This window comes from Ursus arctos, unplaced genomic scaffold (genome assembly GCF_023065955.2).
Source record: "Ursus arctos isolate Adak ecotype North America unplaced genomic scaffold, UrsArc2.0 scaffold_2, whole genome shotgun sequence".
NCBI classification, from domain to species: domain Eukaryota; kingdom Metazoa; phylum Chordata; class Mammalia; order Carnivora; family Ursidae; genus Ursus; species Ursus arctos.
In genome coordinates, this window is record NW_026622874.1 from 69,241,144 (window position 1) to 69,260,805 (window position 19,662).

Below are 19,662 nucleotides of genomic sequence, written 5' to 3' on the forward strand. Positions count from 1 at the left end.
TTTCAAGTAAATGGCAAACATCAGTGCCTTTCACCCTTAAACACTTCACATACACATTAGAGTTCAGTATTTTTTAGGTTAAACTTAGGCACTGTCAAATGTATTTTTGTATTTTTCTACATCTTGCTTTTCCCTTCTGCTTAACATCCTCCCTAAGGTGGTGTCTGCCCTTCCTTTTTTAACGGAAGCAGAACTCCGTTGAATAAATGTGTCCCTGTCAACCCCCACCCCATCCTCCTTTAATGGACGTTTAGGTTGTTTCAAGATTTTCACCCAAATGACGTACGCATCCCCTTATGTGTTGCAGTGACCTTCCTTGCTTGTTGTCTCTTTGGGTTCTTGCACGCGTTGCTCTACGATAGCTACCGAGAAGTGGAATTGAGCAAAGAGAAGGCCCATTCTTAATTCTAACAGATCTCGCAAATTGTCTCCGCTTCCCCCTAACTCCCACGAACACCGCACGTTCCGCACACCTTTGTCAACACCGGACAGTACCGGTCATTAAACCTGCAGCCAGCTTGAAGGGTAAGGAAATGACGGGAAGCCAGTGCGGCTGGAAAAGAAAGGGCAGGTGGAGCCAAGCGCAAGAGGAGCCTGGACAGGCGGTGATATGGGGCCCGGAGAGCGCATAGCCCCGAGGCACCCTCATTAACACTCGCTCTTGTTAACCTGCTCTTTCGGGAGCACCCCGACTGCCCTGGCGCCCTGGGCCCAGCGGGAGATGCGGCGTACCCGCCGCAGGGGCGTGTTCTCCGCAGGTCCCGCCCCCCGCTGCGTGCGCACGTCGGGCCGCCCCCGCGCCGTCCGCTCCGCTGCGGCGGCCGCGGCACTTCAGGGAGTTGCTGACGGACTCGCGGACGCGGCGACGGACAGACGGCCGAGCGGACCCGAGGCCGGTGAGTGGCTCGCGCCTTCCGCGGCCCTCCTCTGGGCTTCTCGGCGACTCCCGCCGGCTCGGGCCTTCGGGAGCTGGACCAGGCCGGCGGCTGACGCTGCGGCCCCAGCGCCGGCCTGAGGAAGACCCGGCGGGCCGGGGCAGGGGGCTGTCGGAAACGGGCCGAGCGGCGAGGGGGCCGAGCGGCGGAGGGTCCCCACTTTCTACGCGCCGCCTGGGCGGACGGGCCAGGCGCGAGCGGCCGGTCCGCGTTGGGCCCCATTGGGCCCAGCCCCTTGCGGCGTCACGAGTGCGCGGGGCGAGGTGACCCCGGGGGCGCCGCGTGCCATCCTGGCGTTCCCGGAGGGGGTTGCAGCCTCCGACCGCCGTGAGCCTGCCGGGACCACCGCCGGGACCCCCGGCTGTCCCCGGGCGTCCGAGGTCCGAGCCCCGCGTGGCGGCTGGTGCTGGCTCTGCGCTTCCTCCTGACTCACCTCAGTCGGAAGGGCGCTTTGAGTCACTGTCATGACTTCATGAGTGACCCGCGGCCGCCGGGGCGCAGACCGGTCGGGAGGGACCGACGCCCGGGGCGGCCGGTTAGTCCGGGCGGGGAGTTTACCAGTCACTTCGTTGGCGCGCTGCTGTAGGTGTATTAATTGCCCGTGGTTGCCAGGAGCGCCTTGCACAGTCTTTGCACAAGGCCTGCCTGTGTCATGCTATTGAGGTGGATTCTGATGAACCGCTTGTTGTGGCCTGTGGCAGTTCATATTCATGAACCAGACAGGGCGGCAGGTGATTGGGGGGGGAAAAACACCACCACCGTATAATGGTCTGCACTCTACAGTGTCAGCCCCTTCCAAAAGCCTGGGAATTGATAGGTTTTTCCACTTATAAAATGGAATTAATGATGAGTTAAGTGACTTCACCTGCATCCCACAACAGAGAAGAAGCCACGATTTTGATCCTAGTCATCTGCCTATAGATCCGATGATCTTTCCTAAATGGTGTGGTAGAGACTGGAAATGGATTATGTCGTTTAACTCTCATCCCTTTCCCGGTAAACTGTCTTCCAAGTAGAAGGAAACAGAAGCTTACTGGTTTTGTGTATTTGAATTTCTGGTATGACGTTAGCTAGTGTGTTCTGATTAAAATTTTAACTCTCATATTTAACAATTTTAGTTTTTCTTTTTGCAAGGAGTGGGTTAAGGATACACATTAGTAATATGTGTTTTATTCTTTAGGTTTTTCTTTTCTTTTTTTCCAAGGTTACAAGCTTACCAGAAGCTCACAGCTCACTTGGGCATTTACAAGTTTACTTGGTGGAACTGGAAAAAACTTTTAAATACAGGACCTAAGCCAAAACACTGGTGAGAGTGTGGGAGTTAGGGGGGCCTTGGAAAGACTCACTGAGTAACCCCATCTAACTGGGGATGTGAGGAGGAAAATTTATGGTTCTCTTATTGTCTGATTTGATTTGCTTCTTTCTTTTGCTTGGGCCAATAAGTTGAGATGCTGTGAGTCACCAGAGTCAGGAGTAAGAGCTACTCTAGAAATGACAATGCCAAATGAGAAAATGAGTTACAGAAAGTATTCATTGCCTTTAGCTCACCCCTTACTGAGTTTGGTGAAATGCAAAATTGGACAGCTGGGGCCTTTGAGGTACCTTGATTTTTTTTTGGTTTTCTTTTAATAGCTGACTCTCTTCATAGGGCAGTTGAACTCTGCATCAGTATTGCATCAAAAAGTAGAATATCACTCCTTCAGGAGAAAGATATTTTGAAAATTGGATTTGTGGGGTTAGCTGGATGGCTCAGTTGGTTAAGTGTCTACCTTCAGTTCAGGTCATGATCCCGGGGTCCTGGGATAGAGCCTCATGTCCAGCTCCCTGCTCAGCCCGGTCTTCTTCTCCCTCTTCCCCTCCCCCCACACTCTCTCAAATAAAGTCTTTTTTTTTTTTTTTTTTAAGATTTTATTTATTTGAGATAGAGCACAAGTGAGAGCATAAGGAGGGGGAGCAGCAGCAGGAGAGGGACTCCCCTCTGCGCAGGGAACCCGATGTAGGGGCTCAATCCCAGGACCCTGGGATCATGACCCGAGCCGAAGGCAGACTCTTAACTGACTGAGCCACCCAGGGACCTTAAAATCTTTTTAAAAAATTGGAATTGTGCATTTATTGTAAAGTTGAGAATTCAGCTCGTTAGCTCCTTGGGGGAAAAAAAAGATGAAAAATTTGAACTTTAAGTTACCTCCTGGTGTGTTCTTGGCCACAGTTAACTGAAAAGTTATAAGTAGACGTTTAATATAATCTTTTTTTCTTACAGTAATCAGTGAGAGAATTTAGAGTTCTGGATTACATCTTTTGTGTTCAACACAATGAGGGTTATGTGCTTTTTAACTAAATTTATTATATCTGTTAGGTTTGTGCACAAACATAAGATGAAAACTCTTTTGTAATTTGAATGATTTCTCAGGATATTTTTGCAGTTAATTCTTGGGGAGGATTATTTTGCATTAATTCTTGGGAGGGAGGGACAACGAAGGACAGAGAAAAGTAGGAGGGAGAATCTTTTTTTTTTTTTTTTTTAAGATTTTATTTATTTATCTGACAGCGAGAGCATAAGAAAGGGGACAACAGAAGGAGAGGGAGAAGCTGGCTCCCTGCCGAGCAGAGAGCCTGATGGGGCTCCATCCAAGGACCCGGAGATCATGACCCGAGTAGAAGGCAGATGCTTAACCATCTGAGCTATCCAGGCGCCCCAAGGGGGGGAATCTTTAATTGGAACAGTTACTGTAAATGTTTATACCGAGGTTTTTACTTTTTTTTAAATACTGGAAGATATTTTACTCTGGTGACCACTCAGGTTATCTGTAATATTGTTCACTGTATGGTTTACTTCTCTACATTGACTCCGTTTATTTACCAGAAGATATTATCTCCCGTTTTATTACACATTTTAAAGCCAACTACTGAAGGCAGCTGCGCCCCTCAGAAATTTCGTTTTTAAATTCTTTTTTTTTTTTTTTTTTTAAGATTTTTTTATTTATTTATGTGACAGACAGCCAGCGAGAGAGGGTACAGAGCAGGCGAGTGAGAGAGGAAGAAGCAGGCTCCCAGCAGAGGAGCCCGATGTGGGACTCGATCCCGGAACACCGGGATCACGCCCTGAGCGGAAGGCAGACGCTTTAACGACTGCGCTACCCAGGCGCCCCTCGTTTTTAAATTCTAATAAATTTGACACAGCAGCCCGTAACTGATGGTCTTGTTTAGCAACGTTACATATACTTATGAATATGCAGTTACGTATATATATATTTCAAGAAATCTTTTCTGAATGACCATTGTCTTTCCATTTAAGAATAACACTGATTATTGGAGCTCACTACAGATAATTTAAAGATGTATAGCTATTGTAAAAGGAATCCATTTACAAACAGCCCATCAAAGAACTATATCTAAATTGCGGTCATGGTGGACTGAAATGGAGCCAGGAAGTCTTTCTGGGTCGTCATATCAGCACATTTATATTCAGACCTCACAAGGCAGTATTCTGAACTCTTAACTAGGCATTTCAAAACAGCAATTAAATTCATAAGGCTCTTATGTGAACAATTTTTCTATTGCTTTGATGTAATTTTTAAAGTCTTTTAGCAAACATTCATTTCTCTGTGTGATAGATTTCTTTAAGCAAATACTGTAATAGTAATCCAAGGGCTGACGAGTCCATTTATGGAATAGGGATTACGTCAGTGCGTGTATTCTTGCTGTTCAGTGTTGAGGGATGCTGAGGATGGTTCTTTCTTCAAATGTGTGCTTGAATATCTCACTCAGTGAAAGTCTTCAGATAGACTGACTTTTTGTTTGTAATTCAAAGTGATTTAATTTTTTTTTAAGATTTTTAAAATTTATTTATTTGACAGAGATAGACAGCCAGCGAGAGAGGGAACACAAGCAGGGGGAGTGGGAGAGGAAGAAGCAGGCTCCCAGCGGAGGAACCCCATATGGGACTTGATCCCGGAACGCCGGGATCACGCCCTTAGCCAAAGGCAGACGCCTAACGACTGTGCTACCCAGGTGCCCCCAAAGTGATTTAATTGTTGAAGCGCCTGTTTGGGTCAGTTGGTAGAGCATGCAACTCTTGATCTTGGGGGGTCGGTCATGAGTTCCAGGCCCATGTTGGGCATAGTTTACTTAAAATAAGTGATTGAATTGTTAAGTACAAGATTAAGCTTAGTCAATTTGTAACCTTTTTTTTTCACTCACAGCTGTTCAACAGTAGGAAGTTTTGTTTTACTTGTCTTTGTATGTATCTAAATACATACTCATTTATAAAATATAAAACAAAATAATATAAAATATTATAAAATATAAAATATTATAAAATATAAAATATTATAAAATATTAGAGTGAAAAATAAATGGTTTGTTTCTCCCAAAAAAGGAAATTGTGATGGTATATTTTTGACCGTAAGAAAAACATGTAAGCCCTTTGAGCTGCAGTTTCTGTATCTGAAAAATGGGGTTAATCCTTAATGAGGTTAAGGTTAGCACCTTAAAATACCTTTAGTGCCTTGAATGGTGATCTAAGACAGGGGTTTTCAAACTTTTCTATTTGGGTAAGTTTGGGATTGGGCCAGGGAATCTGTGTTTTTAAGATTTCCCGTGTGATTCTTGTTTAGGGCCCCCTGTCTAAAGTACAGGCTGGACCAAAGTGGAAGTGGACTGGCAAGAGGGTAGAGAAGTGAGTGAGTAGGGTACATGAGGTAGTGGACAGCAGAAGAGGAAAGAAAGGGGTAATTGTTGCAGGGCAATGACTTCTGTCAGCTTGTACTCCAGAGGCCAAGCAAGTAGATGGTCTCTTCTCTCTGCTTAGGGGGAAAAATTAATTTTTGCCACACAAATGGATTTGTTTCTTTCCCAGGAACATCGTAGGCCTAATTATTACCATAGTTCTCAGTAACTTTAAAAGGGCTTTGAAGAAGAATGGCATAACTGAGATAGTTGTCTTGCACCCTGCCTTTCTGACTTTTTCTGAATACTCCCAGCTTCCTGCCTTTCTCCTGATGAGCTCACTTAGTCTCAGAAAACTCAGGTTTCACTGTTTTGTTTTGTGTTCAACACCACAATTACCTGAGGGCTGTGGGAAGGCACTAGAGTGATTTAAACAATCTGCCATCATGCTTTTAGCTAATCTAGTTGATTGGCCTTCCTCATCAGTTGCTATGATGGTCATGTTTTATGCCAAACACCGAGACCCATAGTCTGAGCATACAGGTGTACTAAAGGAATTGGTGGGACAGGATATTTGATTTGAATTAGAACTGTCCTGGAAAATGTGAAACATAAGGCTCAATCTTTAGCACTGTTGCCTGTACTGTACAATTAATATTTATACTGTGGTACACCTTGTTGTGTTGTTTATCTTTTTTATTTTTCTATCTCTGTCTTGATTGAAAGGTGCTTAAAGTCCAAAGCAGGGTCTTAAGCCTCTTTGTAGTCATAGAGCCCATGAGCATTATAAATGCTTGTTGATGATGCTGTGGCATGTCACGTGCCCGAGTGTAGCCATCTTCTTCCTTAGTTACTGGATCTGCTCTTCTCTCTGGCAAGACCATTACACACTGCTGCAGAGGAACTGTTGTCGCGTGGAATTATTTCCAGGGCAATCTGGAGGACGGCAGGCAGGTGAAGGGAAAGAATTAGTGAGCAAAACTGTGTGTGGTTTGGGAAAGGAGTCTACGTAGTGTTTGAAGGCAGATGTAGTGAAGTGTTGACCTTCACTCCCTTGGTTTTCTACAGAAAGGCAGGGGAGAGTCAGGCTTTCTCTTTGTTTAGTAATAGCAGGTATCCCACTAATTAGAAAATAACTTTTTAGTTTTTTTAGATTTTTTAATTTTTTAAGTAATTTCGACACCCAACGGGGAGCTGAAACTTACAACCCCGAGGGATGCCTGGGTAGCTGTCGGTTAAGCGTCTTGCCTTCAGTTCAGGTTATGATCCTGGGGTCCTGGGATCGAGTCCAGCGGCCGGCTCCTTGCACAGAGGGGAGCCTGCTTCTCCCTCTGCCTGCTCTGCCTGCCGCTCCCCCTGCTTGTGTGCACACGCTCTTTCTTAATAAATTCTTTAGGGAAAAAAAATGGACTTACAACCCTGAGACCAAGGGTTGTATGCTCCAGTGACTGAGCCATCCAGGTATCCCCAGAAAATAACTTCGAGAAGACTCCATTCCTGTACCACAGACACTTTTTTTTTTTTGACAGCTTCAGCAGAATTTCCAAGTGTGTGTATTAAGTGTCATATTTGTCTTGCTCTTGGTGTTTGCAAAATCATACTAGGGGACCCAAAAGGAGAAAAGTGGAGTGACTAGCTGCCGTAGGTTATTCTTTCTTGCCTTTGCATTTGGCTTATTTAGGGCATATTGTCCAGTTAAAGTTAACGTTTAAGTGCAAATGCCTAAAGGTAGAAGGGCAAAGTAGCAGTGCTCTCTGCCGGTTGGGTAGTATGTATTGCCTCTTGGTGTGCAGAGTATTGGCACTGAGGGGGCATGCAAAACAACAACAAACCCAGCATAGTCCTTGTTCATATGGAGTTGGCTGTAACCTTGGGGAAACTTGAAAGAGTAAAATTGCTTTGTAAGGTTTATGATTGTCGTTCCGACACAGTATTCTGGGAGGTCAGGAAAGTGAAGAGCTGAGAAACAGAAAAGACTGAAGAACTTGAACTGAACCCCTTGGGGTTAGGTGAATAGTAAGAGAAAAGAAGGCAGCCAAAGAAAGGGGGAGGCCTTCTTTAATCGGTATTCAGGGTCTCACTGAAAACATATTACAATGAGAATGTCTCTCAGAGAGAGACTCTGCTGGAATGGGGATTCTTAACCTGAATTCTGGGTCTGTGGGTAGACTTTAGGGGCCTGTGGTTGCTCTGGAATGTCATTGGCAACATTTTTTATATGTAGTTGTCCTGGAGAGAGTCTACAGCTATCATCTGATTCTCCAAAGGATTTGCAACCAAAAAAAGGTTAATGTTTATTCTCTTCTGGCAAATACCCTTCCTACCCATCTTCAGAAGTACAGGTCTCTCAGTTTCTGTCTTCAGATGACAAAGTATTTGGATGGAAGATTAGAGACAGAAACCATAGAATTCCTTTGTAAACAAACAGCCTTTCACCTAACGGCTGTCATGGGACATGCATGAGTGCTTATGCAAAGGACAGTGCGTTCCCACAAAAGTCATGGTCTAATCTGGTTTCCAGGAACAGGGCAGCTAACGCAACCTCCCTTACTAGTGTGGTTGAAGCTCCAGGTCTGCCTTCAGGGACCTTAAAATTAAGTATAGTGGATACAGAATTACAGCTAAGTAAAAGTGTTGGGGCTGGGGTGAATTGAAGACACAGAAACCACAGGCTTTTTGGAATGTCTTCAAGAAGCGGCTGGACTATTGGAAACAAGGTATGAAAGAGTATAGGGAGCCCTGGAGCAGCAGCCAGAAAGCCCTGGGCAGGTCCAGGAACAGTGGCTAATCCAGGACCAGTTTCTTTCTGTTGCTTGGACACACTAGCCTAAGAGACTGTCCTAGAACCACCGTCACTTAGCAGATGCAGCAGGAAATGGAAGCCATCTGTTTCAAAGCAAATGACCTAACTTCCCTAGACCGCAGCTAGCAAACTAGGCTGAGCTCAGAGTTCCTAAGGATGCTGGAGGAGCTGAGCTCTTGAGTACCTGGCCTGACTTTGTTTTCTATTTATTTTTTAAATTAAGCTTTACACCCACTGTGGGTCTTGAACTCAAGACCCTGAGAATCAAGAGTCACTATGCTCTACTGACTGAGCTAACCATGTGCCCCCTGCCACCACTTTAACTGTGGATGCTCCACTCACTGTGTTTGCTTTATGTATTGGCCTTTTGTGTAAGGTTTGGTTTAGGAAAAGGGTTGAGGGACACCAGGGTGGCTCAGTTGGTTGAGCGTCTGACTCTTGGTTTCAGCTCTGGTCATGGTCTCAGGGTTGTGGGCCTGAGCCCTGCATGCAGCTCTGCACTCAGTGCAGAGTCAGCTTGGGATTCTCTCCGTCCCTCCCTCTCTGCCCCTCTTTCCTGCTCATGTGCGTGCGCGCGCTCTCTCTCTCTCTCTCTCTCTCTCTCTCTCTCTCTCTCTCAAATGAATAAAAATAAAATCTTTTTTTTTTTTTTTTAAAAAAGGGTTGAGATACTTCACAGAGTCCTGGAGCACACGGTCCCCTGCCTTTCTTGGCCTATAAGCTGTTGAATATTTGCCCTCCCCATCTTGTGTACCTTCTTTTTCCCTAAAGTTGTTCATTATTGCCTAATCATGTCCTTAGGCAACAGTAGATGTTCTGGGCTATTTGAATTTTTTCTTGATAATGATTAATAGAGACAATGATGTTTGACCAGTTCTTGGGAACTTTTGGGGATTATAGGCACCCACTTCGTGTATCTTTAATTCATTTAGTTTGTGGGGGCTGCCTCATGGAAAAGGAAGTTAATTCAGTTTTCCAGTAGCAAACTATTGTTTCTCTGTTTTCTTTCAATAACTTGTGATCACTGTAGGATTTTTGCTTTTTCCCTTCGCAATAATGGTAACGTTATTCCTTGATGTATTTCCTCCAAAATGTGCTCAGAGCCAGGATGTGGGCTTGTTAGGAGGTTCTGCAGCTGTATTTGCCTTCTTTGGGTTGACCCCTTCCCTAGAGTATCAAACATGAAAATGCTGCTGTGTATCCCTTCTCTCTAAAGCCAGCTGGAGGAGTAAAGGTTTTTATAGTGGTAGACATGAGGAAGTGTCGAGTGGTTTGTGTTTGCGTGGGGTGGAGGAGTGCTGGCAAGCGTTTGTTACCTTGACTGTTAAAATTTTGCCAATCCATTTCTTTAAAAAGAAAGGGGTGGGGCGGGGGAGGGGGAGGATGCCATAAGGCAGTGTTCTGCTTCAAATCAGGCTTTCACAGTCCTTAAAACAAAATCTAAAAGGTGTGTTTCTCAGTAGCTCTATATGTGGCACGTAAGAAAGCCAGTTTAAAACCAATGCAATGCAAGATTTCTCCTTCAAATATGAAACTGTTAGTCAAGCACAAAGCATCACAGGCTTGGTTCTCCGACATGGCCAGTCTCATCCCTCACCCCCATCAGTAGAAATTTCTGCAGTAAAAATGCTTACTCACTAGCCAGCCATTTTTCTTATTGCTGGGATTTTTTTTTTTTTTTGGCGGGGGGGGGGGTGGGGGGGCGGGCGGCGTAGGCTCCACACCCAACGTGGGGTTGGAACTCACGACCCTGAGATCAAGAGTCACATGCTCTACCAACTGAGCCAGCCAGGTGCCTCTCTGGGATTCATTTTTAACTGCTTTTTGAGAATACCTTAATTTTGAGAATACCTCAAATTCTGGAAATCATTCATTGACTCAGCAAACCCTGATTGGGTGCCCTGCATTGGGCAGTAGGAGAAAAAGACAAATGAGCAATAATCTGGAATGTAAATACCTAAATACTGTAATGGGATACAGGTGCTATAATAGATCATAAAAGGCTTGCTTAGATAACTCTTAATATCATATCAGGCCTCCAAGATCATCAAGCTCATTGTTTTCTATACATTATTTTTAGAAGTAGCACAACCCCATTTTTGAAGGAAGAGTAAGTAGCAAGGAATAGGGGAGCTGCTCTGGCTGAAACAGTTGGGGGAAACCCACAGTTTTTCCTGCTCTTCCTCATGTTAAATACCATTCTCCCTGCAGCTTACTAAGGAATGCCTCTCTTTTTATTTATTTTTAAATTGTATTTATTTGAGAGCACGGACAGAGGGGAGGGGCAGAAGGAGAGGGAGAAGCACGCTCCCCAGTGAGCAGGGAGTTCCATGTGGAGCTCGATCCCAGGACCCCAGGATCATGACCTGAGCTGAAGGCAGATGTTTAACCTGTTTAACCGACTGAGCCACCCAGGCGCCTGCCTCTCCTTTTATAAATGAGGATGTTGGAATTCTCGGAAAGTCCTATAATATAGCTAGCCAGTGCGGTCCTGGTAATAGAACTTAGTTCTCCTGATTCTTAGCCTGCTTGTCAGTCACGCACCAGACTATAAACGATTATTAGATTTCTTCCAGTATTTTGTTCCATTCCACAAAGAAGTCAGTACTGTAAGGGGCTTCACCTGTACCTGGTTTCGTTAGTGAGCATGAAGCTTTAAGGGTTTTGTCTCCTAGTGATCCAAATACAAATCAGTCCTATTCCCAGGAAGGTACTGTGACCCCTTTCATTGTTATCTGTGGACAGTGCCTAGTTGCCCCATCGAGTAACAGCCTCTTCTGTTTTCTGGTGGAAATTCAGTTTCCCCAGACATCTCTGTAAAGGATATTTGATAAAGGTGTGACAGACAGTGTAAAGCATAGTGCCAAAATCTCATCTTTTCTCTGTAAGCTGATGAAGGGATAAGAAGAGTATTAGATGCATATCCTTTCTTGAATGATCTGAGTGCTGCTTCTGAGATTCAAGCAGGGTTTCTCAACCTTGATGCTATTGACATTTTGGGCTGGATAATGGTTTGTGGTGGTGGTGGGTGTGTGAGTGCACGCACGCACGCTTGTTGTGTTTGTGCTTTCTGTGCATTGCAGGGTGTTGAGCATCATCCCTGGCCTCTACCCACTAGATACCAGTCGAATGGTCACCCCCCAGTTGTGACAACCAAACATGTCTCCAGACATTGCCAGATAACCTGTGGGGGTGGATGTGTGTCAAGATGGTCCCCAGCTGACAGCCATTGGGGTGGGGGATTGAATGTCATGAGATACAAGTACAAATCAGATTTATCACAGAGGCAAGTAAATTTTTCAGCTACCTAAACCTTTATTTATAGTGATGAGCTATTGTAAAGAAAGAAAACAACATGCCCTGTCCTCCATCCTGACCCTCCATAGCATGAAGGGGACTTTCATCTAACTCATGTCCAGAGTGTCCCTGAAAGAGTTTGAACTTAGGTGATCATCTTCTTTAGATCCTTTGCAAAATTTATTTTGCTAGAAATTACAAGATTTTTCTCTTCCTTTTCTTGGTATTTAGTGTTATCAGAATGAAAACAGAGGTTCTTCACAATGAGCCTTCAACTCAAAGTGTGTGACCCCAGTACAGATTTGATGTTGTCTATAAGGGTTTTCACTGAGACAGGGGTATTTCCATTTCTTGTCTAGAAGCATATGGGGGGTTGCCTGGGAGGCTCTGTCAGTTAAGCGTCTGCCTTCTACTCAGGTGTCCTGGGATCAAGCCCACATTGAGCTCCCTGGAGCCTGCTTCTCCCTCTGCCTGCCACTCCCCCTGCCTGCCACTCCCCCTGCTTGCCACTCCCCCTGCTTGTGCGCTTGCTTGCTCTCTCTCTGACAAAATAAATAAAATCTAAAAATAATAATAATCATAGTAAAAGTATATGAGAACATTCGTTAACTTTCAACTTTAAGGGACACTTTCTTCAGTTTGTTAACGTTATACAACTTGTTGCAGTTCTACAAGTAATCTATCTTATTAAATTCTCTTATCTACCTTGCAGAGTTGTTACTACTATCCTTACAGGTGAAGAAATTGAGACTCTGAGAAGTTAAGTAGCCGGTCCAAGGCCACCCAGCTGGTGTGTGACAGAACCAGGCTTTGTTCTCAGTTGTGCCTGACTAGAGCCTGGGCCTTAACTACTTCCCTGCTCTTCCTTTTGGCCTGTGTGGCTGGTAGATTCTTTCTTGGCTGAGCTCAGTTCAAGTCACATTTGTTGGGTGCCTGCCATAGGTCATCTCTAGAGATCATGCAGTGCAGCTATTGCCTCGCCTTCTCCTGTGCCACATCAGCATATCAGCCCTGTGCTGTGCAGAAAGGACTTGTATGCATGTGCTTGCTATTAGACTGCTCTGTGCCACTGACCCCTCTACCAGTGGAGGTAGGCCTCACTGGGAAAGCTGAACTCCTTACTCTGAGAAAGTCCCAATAGCTGCTGTTGCTGGTCCCTTGCTGCCATAGACGAAGCTTGTGTAGGATGGAGCCAGCCTCTTGGAGTTACCAATTCTGAGTCTGGGCTTGTTTCCTTACCCCCACTCCACTCACGCATTGCTTCCCCCTGCTGTCAGAATCTAGGCAGTCATTGTGAAAAAGCCTGGGAATAATACCTAATCTGTAGGCCTGTGGGAACATGTTAAGATCCCTTACAGGTCCAGTGTGAGATACAGGAACTACCTTGTAAGATTGACCAATACCTTGGCCCGTGGAGTTCCTAATCTTACATGAAGTTTATGTTGACATACTTCCTATCCATTGCACTACTGTTCCCATGTAGTCATATATTTTTAGTAGACAAAGATGGGACTGAATAGATTTTTTTTAAAGATTTATTTATTTATGAGGCGGGGGAGGGGCAGAGGGAGAGAATCTCCAAGCAGACTCCCCGTTGAGGGCGGAGCTCAACGCGGGGCTCTATCCCAGGACCCATGAGATCACAACCTGAGCTGAAACCAGGAGTTGAATGCTTAACCAGCTGAGCCACCCAGGCGCGCCAGGACTGAATAGATTTTAAACACTCAGCACATGGAGAACATGCTTTTAAATTCTTGAAACCAGATCTTCTATTTCTCTGTAGTTACTATGGTGATAGGTGCTATAGAGATGTGCAGATCCTATTGTGACCTCTCCTTGGTGCAAGGATGCCGTGAGTCTCTGGCTTCATTGTCCACCAAGGCCTGGCAGGTCTGGCTGCTTGCCTTTATGCATTGAGTGGTAGAGGTGCTGTCCTCCCCTCTGGGACAAGCTGTCTCCAGCCTTGGCCTGCCCTGCTAGTCAACAAAAGCAGGGCTCGCCAGGGAACAATCTTCCCCGGTTGCCGTGTAATCTGAGCTAGTAAAGGTGAGTGTTGTGGGATGGGCAGCCCCAGCTTCTAAAGCTTCAAATGGGAGCCTGAGCATTTACTTCTCAGAAATCATAGGATTGAGCTACCTTTTCGTACAAAAAAAAACAAATGGCACACAGTGATTTAGAAAACCCCTCTGCTGCACACATAAATGCAGTGTAGCGTAGCTTCATTTTTCATTTTGCTAGTACTCTGTGGTGACATCATACTAATTTCACATGCACATTAGCTGGGACACAGGAGGAATGAGCTTGAATTCAGGAAGGACTCAGGTTTGGTCCCAACTCCATTATTAACTTTCAAAGTGACCTTGGCCATATTACTTAAATCTCTCAATCTTCATTTCTCCCCAGTCAGTGGGACCCTGCTTGAACGTGACTTAGCCTGGCGTGCTCAGGTCTGTTAGACCTCAGTCTGGCTCTCTTCCTCTGTACCATCCTCCCAGGGTGAACTCCAGGACCTTCTGTTCTTGCAGGGGTGGTGCTGAGCCTCTGCTACGTCTCTTTGTAGAGAGAAAAGCACCTAGGAGCCAATAGCACTTCATTTTCCAAAATGAAGATTCAGCAGAAGCATCCTAATCAGCCACTCTCCCTCCACCCCCAAAGGCTGTTCATCGTCGTCATATCTATGAGAGAAGCTGAAGCCGCATGTGACAACTGTTACACCTGAGCGAAAGGGAGTAATGACGATTCTGCTTAAGCCACAGGACATGTTTTCAAGATTGTCCCGAAGTTGGAATAATTTTCACTTGACGGTCCCTAGGGGTGACCCATGGTCATGTCAGCATTTCCTCTGTTAGAACCAGCCCTTGTGAGATATCTGGTGCCTAGGCTTTATTCTTATAAAATGTGGTCCTATCCATTTTAGAATTCAGTCAGGCTTCAACCCCCATCCCAGGTGCTTCTCATGGGAAAGAGTCTTAGTCTTCTGAGCCCTAAGACCTGGTCCTGCCATATGAGGTGGGGTGATTCCCAGGAAACAGGAGAGTCTTAGATTTATTTCATTCATAGTAGGTAGTCTTTTTACCAGGACTTCTCTTTGGCAGCAGCAACAGTAGACTCCTGGCCCCTACTCTGAGCTCTTGTCAGTGCTTCAGGTTTCATCCCCGATGGCTGCTTTGAATGTTTGCTCAATTGTATTTTAACATGCTAGAGATGAGCACACCCCTGTCTCCAGTAAAAAGAAAGCCTGCCAGAGAAATCTTGGACTCCCTAAGCAGTCAGTTTTTGAGGTTACTAAGAGGCTAGTGCCTTTGGACTAGTTAGTGGTTGTTTTGCATTCAGGTTGCTTATTGTCCAGATGTGCAAATGTGTGCTTAGTAAATCTGATGCAAGAGTTTTGTGTCCCTGGAGTCTCTACTTTTCCAGGATTCCTTGTCTGAAACTCGCTCTTTATCGGGAGTGATCTAGTCATCCAGTCAATGAACTGTGGGATTGAATTCACCCAGTGATTAAAATGAAAGGGATGAAGGTTGTGTGTAAGATTTCCTGAGGAGTGGCAGCACCAGAGTTGAGAGGAGACTTCAGGCCATTCCTTGTATAAACTCAGAACCTGTTGACCTAGTGATGTGGTTTCCTCAGAGTTTTGGGAGGCCTCTCTTATCAGGTGTCTTGTTGGGTTAGAGCGGATTCAGACCCACCCACTGCTCCTAGCGTCTGGCTCAGCCAGCATCTGCAATGAGGATTTTGTAGCTGCAGTGGTCACATGTCTCTCCTTGGAAAGAACAGGTATTCCCATTTCCTGGCACTGCCAGAGAATGAGGGCCAACTCAGAACTTCTCGGGTGTGACCTGCTCGGAATTATCTGTTGATTCACTGGATTTTGTCATCTTTCTCAGTGTTTCATAATCACTCAGCTGCTCTTTTTTTTTTTTCTTCCCTTCCCTTCTTTTCTTTAAAGATTTTATTTATTTATTTGAGCGCATAAGCAGAGGGAATGGCAGGCAGAGGGAGAGGGAGAAGGAGGCTCCCCCAGAGAGCCTGATGTGGGGCTCGATCCCAGGACCCTGGGATCATGACCTGAGCCGAAGGCAGACACTTAACTGACTGAGCCACCCAGGCACCCCTTAGCTGCTCATTTTCTTTAGCAACTTCCTCAGTAAGAGATCATCAACATTTGAGGCAGCCTTACATTTTATGAAACACTTACATGCACATTAGCTCATTTAGTCCTTACAGCACACTTGAAAATGTGGGGCAAAGGGAGTTACCCTATTTATGGATGAGGAGACTTAGCCTTCAGGGAGTTATGACTTACCTACAGCCATGCAGCTACTAAACATTGAGAGTGCAGATCTCAAACCCAAATCTTTACAACTGCAAAGACCATGCCCTTTGTGCAAGGCCTAGCTGCCTTTCCATTCCCAAAGGTGAGCTGAGTCTATAGCAATAATCAGTAGTTAGCAGGAGTCCAGAAGTGGCCCCAGTAAAGTCCATGGGTGTCACTCCCCTGCCCCCCTCTACATTCTGGCCTCCCTGAGTTCTGGGAGCAGAGCAGGGCTAGTCACATAGCTGTTTACCTAAGGCAGATGGCACTTCTGCATGTCCATTCGTTGAATGGCGTGCAGAACTGGCCCTTGGTGTGCGATTTACCCTTATCAATGCTTGTTTGTAAACTGTGCCAAGAACAAATTCTTGTCTACACCATATCCAGGAACACGGCTTCTTCCCCCTCTTGAGAGTTTCCTGGTGTCCTACTAAGGTTTGAAAACCTCAGCTGGAGTGTCTTTTAGGGCAGACTAGCTAGTAAATAGTTCTGGGTTCATTCTCAATTCCTTCCGTAGCATTTGTATGATATAACGTTTATTATGACAGGTTTTCTTTTCTTTTCTTTTTTTTTTTAAGATTTTATTTATTTATTTGACAGAGATGGAGACAGCCAGAGAGAGAGGGAACACAACCAGGGGGAGTGGGAGAGGAAGAAGCAGGCTCATAACAGAGGAGCCCGATGTGGGGCTCGATCCCACAACGCCAGGATCACACCCTGAGCCAAAGGCAGATGCTTAACCACTGTGCCACCCAGGCGCCCCTATTATGACATGTTTTCACAGTCATTATCTTATTTAATCCTCCCAGTGGTCTTGTGGTATGGAACACTGGGCAAGTATTCATTCCTCCAGGTGAAAAATATAGAGAGAGATTTGGAGGCTCTGAAGAGATCTACCTTCCTGCCCCCGGTTTCTTCCATTAGTAGTAGCTCTAGGGTTCTTTGTTCCCAGATCATATATAGGGTTTATACGTAGGATGCTAGAATTTACTCTTTGTATGTTGACACGTATTCAGTAAAGAATTTTTAGGTAAACAATCTATTTATATCTGCTGAGGCCTGATGAGACTGTGGCATTATTAAGAATTGACTTGGCCTGATTATGGTTTTGGTAAGCGGAAACAGGTATTCTCTCACTTAAATGTGAAAAGCCTTTAGGGCATATAGAGAAGGAACAGATCCTATAATCCAGTCTGGGGTTCTTGTATTCTCTGTTTATCCGAAAACATTAATGGGGCACATAACGCACACGGTTTCTGTGAGAGGTAAGAAATTATTTTTGAACTGTGACCCTCCTGAATGTCACAATATAACTGGGTGAGGTGAGATCATAGACAGAGATGTATACAAGTGAAAGGTATTTATTGAACACAAAGAGTGGAAAACACCCACCCAAAACCGTGGGCTGTGGGAAGGAAGCTGCACCAATGACCAGAGGTCCTCATTACTTCCAGTACTGGCTAAGAAAAGTCACCAGAGCCCCCAGTGGAGTGCCTGCCTTCATAGGCACATGGGTGAGAAGCAGCCTCCCGGGGCAGGGGAGTGGATGTGGAACTGGGCCTGTTTGGAGGGATCAGAGGGGGGCCAGGGAGCCAGTGCCTAACTCTGATGTGAGGAGAGCAGCTGAGGGCAGGGACTGCAGGGGAGACCCTGGGCCTTCTGGAGCCCAGGGAGGGGAGCAGCAGAGAAAACAACACAGCTGGGTAAATGCAGAAGCCAGCCTAACTGGGCCCTACAGGATGAGAACAGCCTTGGCCAGCTTAGAGGCATGGGAAACACAAACAGGTCATTAGTTAAAAAATTCAGACCATAAGAAAGAGAGAGAGGGAAGGGAAGAAGGAAGGGAGGAAGATCTAAAGAAAGACAAAACCAGATTACATACCAGTTAGAGGCCTAATACCCAATTAAAAAAATTTTCCCCAATTAAAATTTTTACTATTTTATTTGGTATTTATTTTTTTAGTAATCTCTACACCCAATGTGGGGTTCAAACTCACGACCCCAAGATCAAGAGCCGCATGGCTCTTAAGACTGAGCCAGCTAGGTGCCCCTAGTATTTTAGAATTTAACCACTATTTTCTTGTCCCACCCCCATTTAGCCAGCTTTCTCAGTAGGCATCCTGTTTGTGCATCTACAACAGTTACAACTCAAGTTGGAGACTGCCCAGGGTACTGACCTGTAAGTGATTTGGAACATGGCATTGGACTCAGAATCTGAGTCTGAGGGAGTAGGGAAACACGATGATAGCACTTGTGAAAGCCGAAGAATAATCACCTCTTATTAATGGGATGCCAGTTCTATACAGGAGTAAACTCTGAGCTGGGAACAGCCTTCTGGTAAGCAGGCAGGGACTCCTGGTGCCCAGCCACAAGCTGTGTAGCTGGGCGGGGTGGGAGCTATGGCCGACCCAGTACAGGAGTCTGAGCAGCAGCTTACTCCTTCCCTTTGGCTGTTTCCCCCTCTGCACATTGGGGTAACAACACTAGTTCATGTTGTGCGCATCTGTAGCTGGTCACTGTCAATTCCAGAGATTTCAGGGAGCTGGTTGCCCTGCGTTTTCTTACCCCTTCCCCCACCTTGCTCTCTAGTGCTGGCTGAGCTCAGCAACCGGCTCCCTTCTTCAGTGGTTTTCCAGGGCAAAGAAAAAGAATCAAAATGGAAAAGAATTATTATAGATTAAGTCTTTATTGTGCCTTTTTGTTTTGTTTGTTTTTTCAAGCTTTATTTATTTTAGAGAGAGGGAGAGTTCAAGCGCAGGGAAGGGTAGAGGGAGACGGAGAGAAAGAATTGCAAGCAGACTCCCCACGAAGTAGGAGGTCTGGCATAGGGTTTGGTCTCAAGACTCTGAGATCATGACCTGAGCTGAAATCAAGAGTCAGACGCTTACCACCCAGGTGCCCCGTGCCTCTTTGAATCACCAAATGGGGAATGAATGATAATGTAGTCCTGTCTGGCAGCATCTCACTGACTTTCTGAGGTTTGTAGGACGTGAGTGTCCATGGAGGAGGATATGATATCTTTGAACACATCTTCTTTCAGGAGCCCTAGTGCTTGAGCCTGCAGTTTACCAGGAACAAAGTCTTTGAAATAAGTGTTCTGGATCTGCTGGGCAGGTCCACAGAACTTCCTTTGGTGGAAGGAACATTGGTGATGGGACGTTGTTGCTGCTTCTGTCAGATCTGGTGCGGGAGTAAGAACCTGTGTCAGTCAGGTGAACAGCTAGTACGGGAGTTATGGAGGTAGAGTTTATAAACCGACGGTCATAGTTTTCTGGAATTAGAACGCAGAGGGCAGATGGACCTTTCTGAAGTTTGTAAGAGCAAAGTAAAGGCCCAGATGACTTCCTGTAGACTAGTTAGTGCAGTGCAGGCTCTTACCTTAGCTGGTTTGCTTGGTCTACTTCCTCTCTCTGTCTCTCCCTCTCTTCTCTCCCCTTTTCCCCCTTTTCAAGAGAATTAGGCACTTTACATAAAAGAAGGAGCCAGTTAGCTAAAAAGTCAAACAAATAGCAAGTGTTTATACCTTTCCAAACTGCCTTCCTGTTACCATCAGTATACTTAGGTGCTTTGTTTTTTTTGTTTTTGTGTTTGTTTGTTTGTTTATTTATTTATTTATTTATTTATTTATTTATGAGATTGAAAGA

At 45.4% G+C, this 19,662-nt stretch overlaps 1 protein-coding gene across 8 annotated transcripts in view; it reads left to right on the forward strand.

The window, feature by feature from the left end:
• The window catches only part of HMOX2 (heme oxygenase 2), a 31,297-nt gene that overhangs the window by 2,438 nt on the left and 9,197 nt on the right, over positions 1 to 19,662 (forward strand). For 3 of the 8 annotated variants that reach the window (XM_044391567.3, XM_044391570.3, XM_026520415.4), the window contains exons 1-2: positions 787 to 896; positions 2,140 to 2,241. The exons of 1 other annotated variant lie outside the window; for it this stretch is intronic. The gene's annotated coding sequence lies outside the window, so the exon portion shown is untranslated. Of the gene's footprint in view, positions 1 to 773; positions 897 to 2,139; positions 2,242 to 12,415; positions 12,494 to 19,662 lie in introns of those variants that run through there. 4 more of the 8 variants (XM_044391569.3, XM_044391572.3, XM_048224874.2 and 1 more) reach the window with 3 other exon arrangements.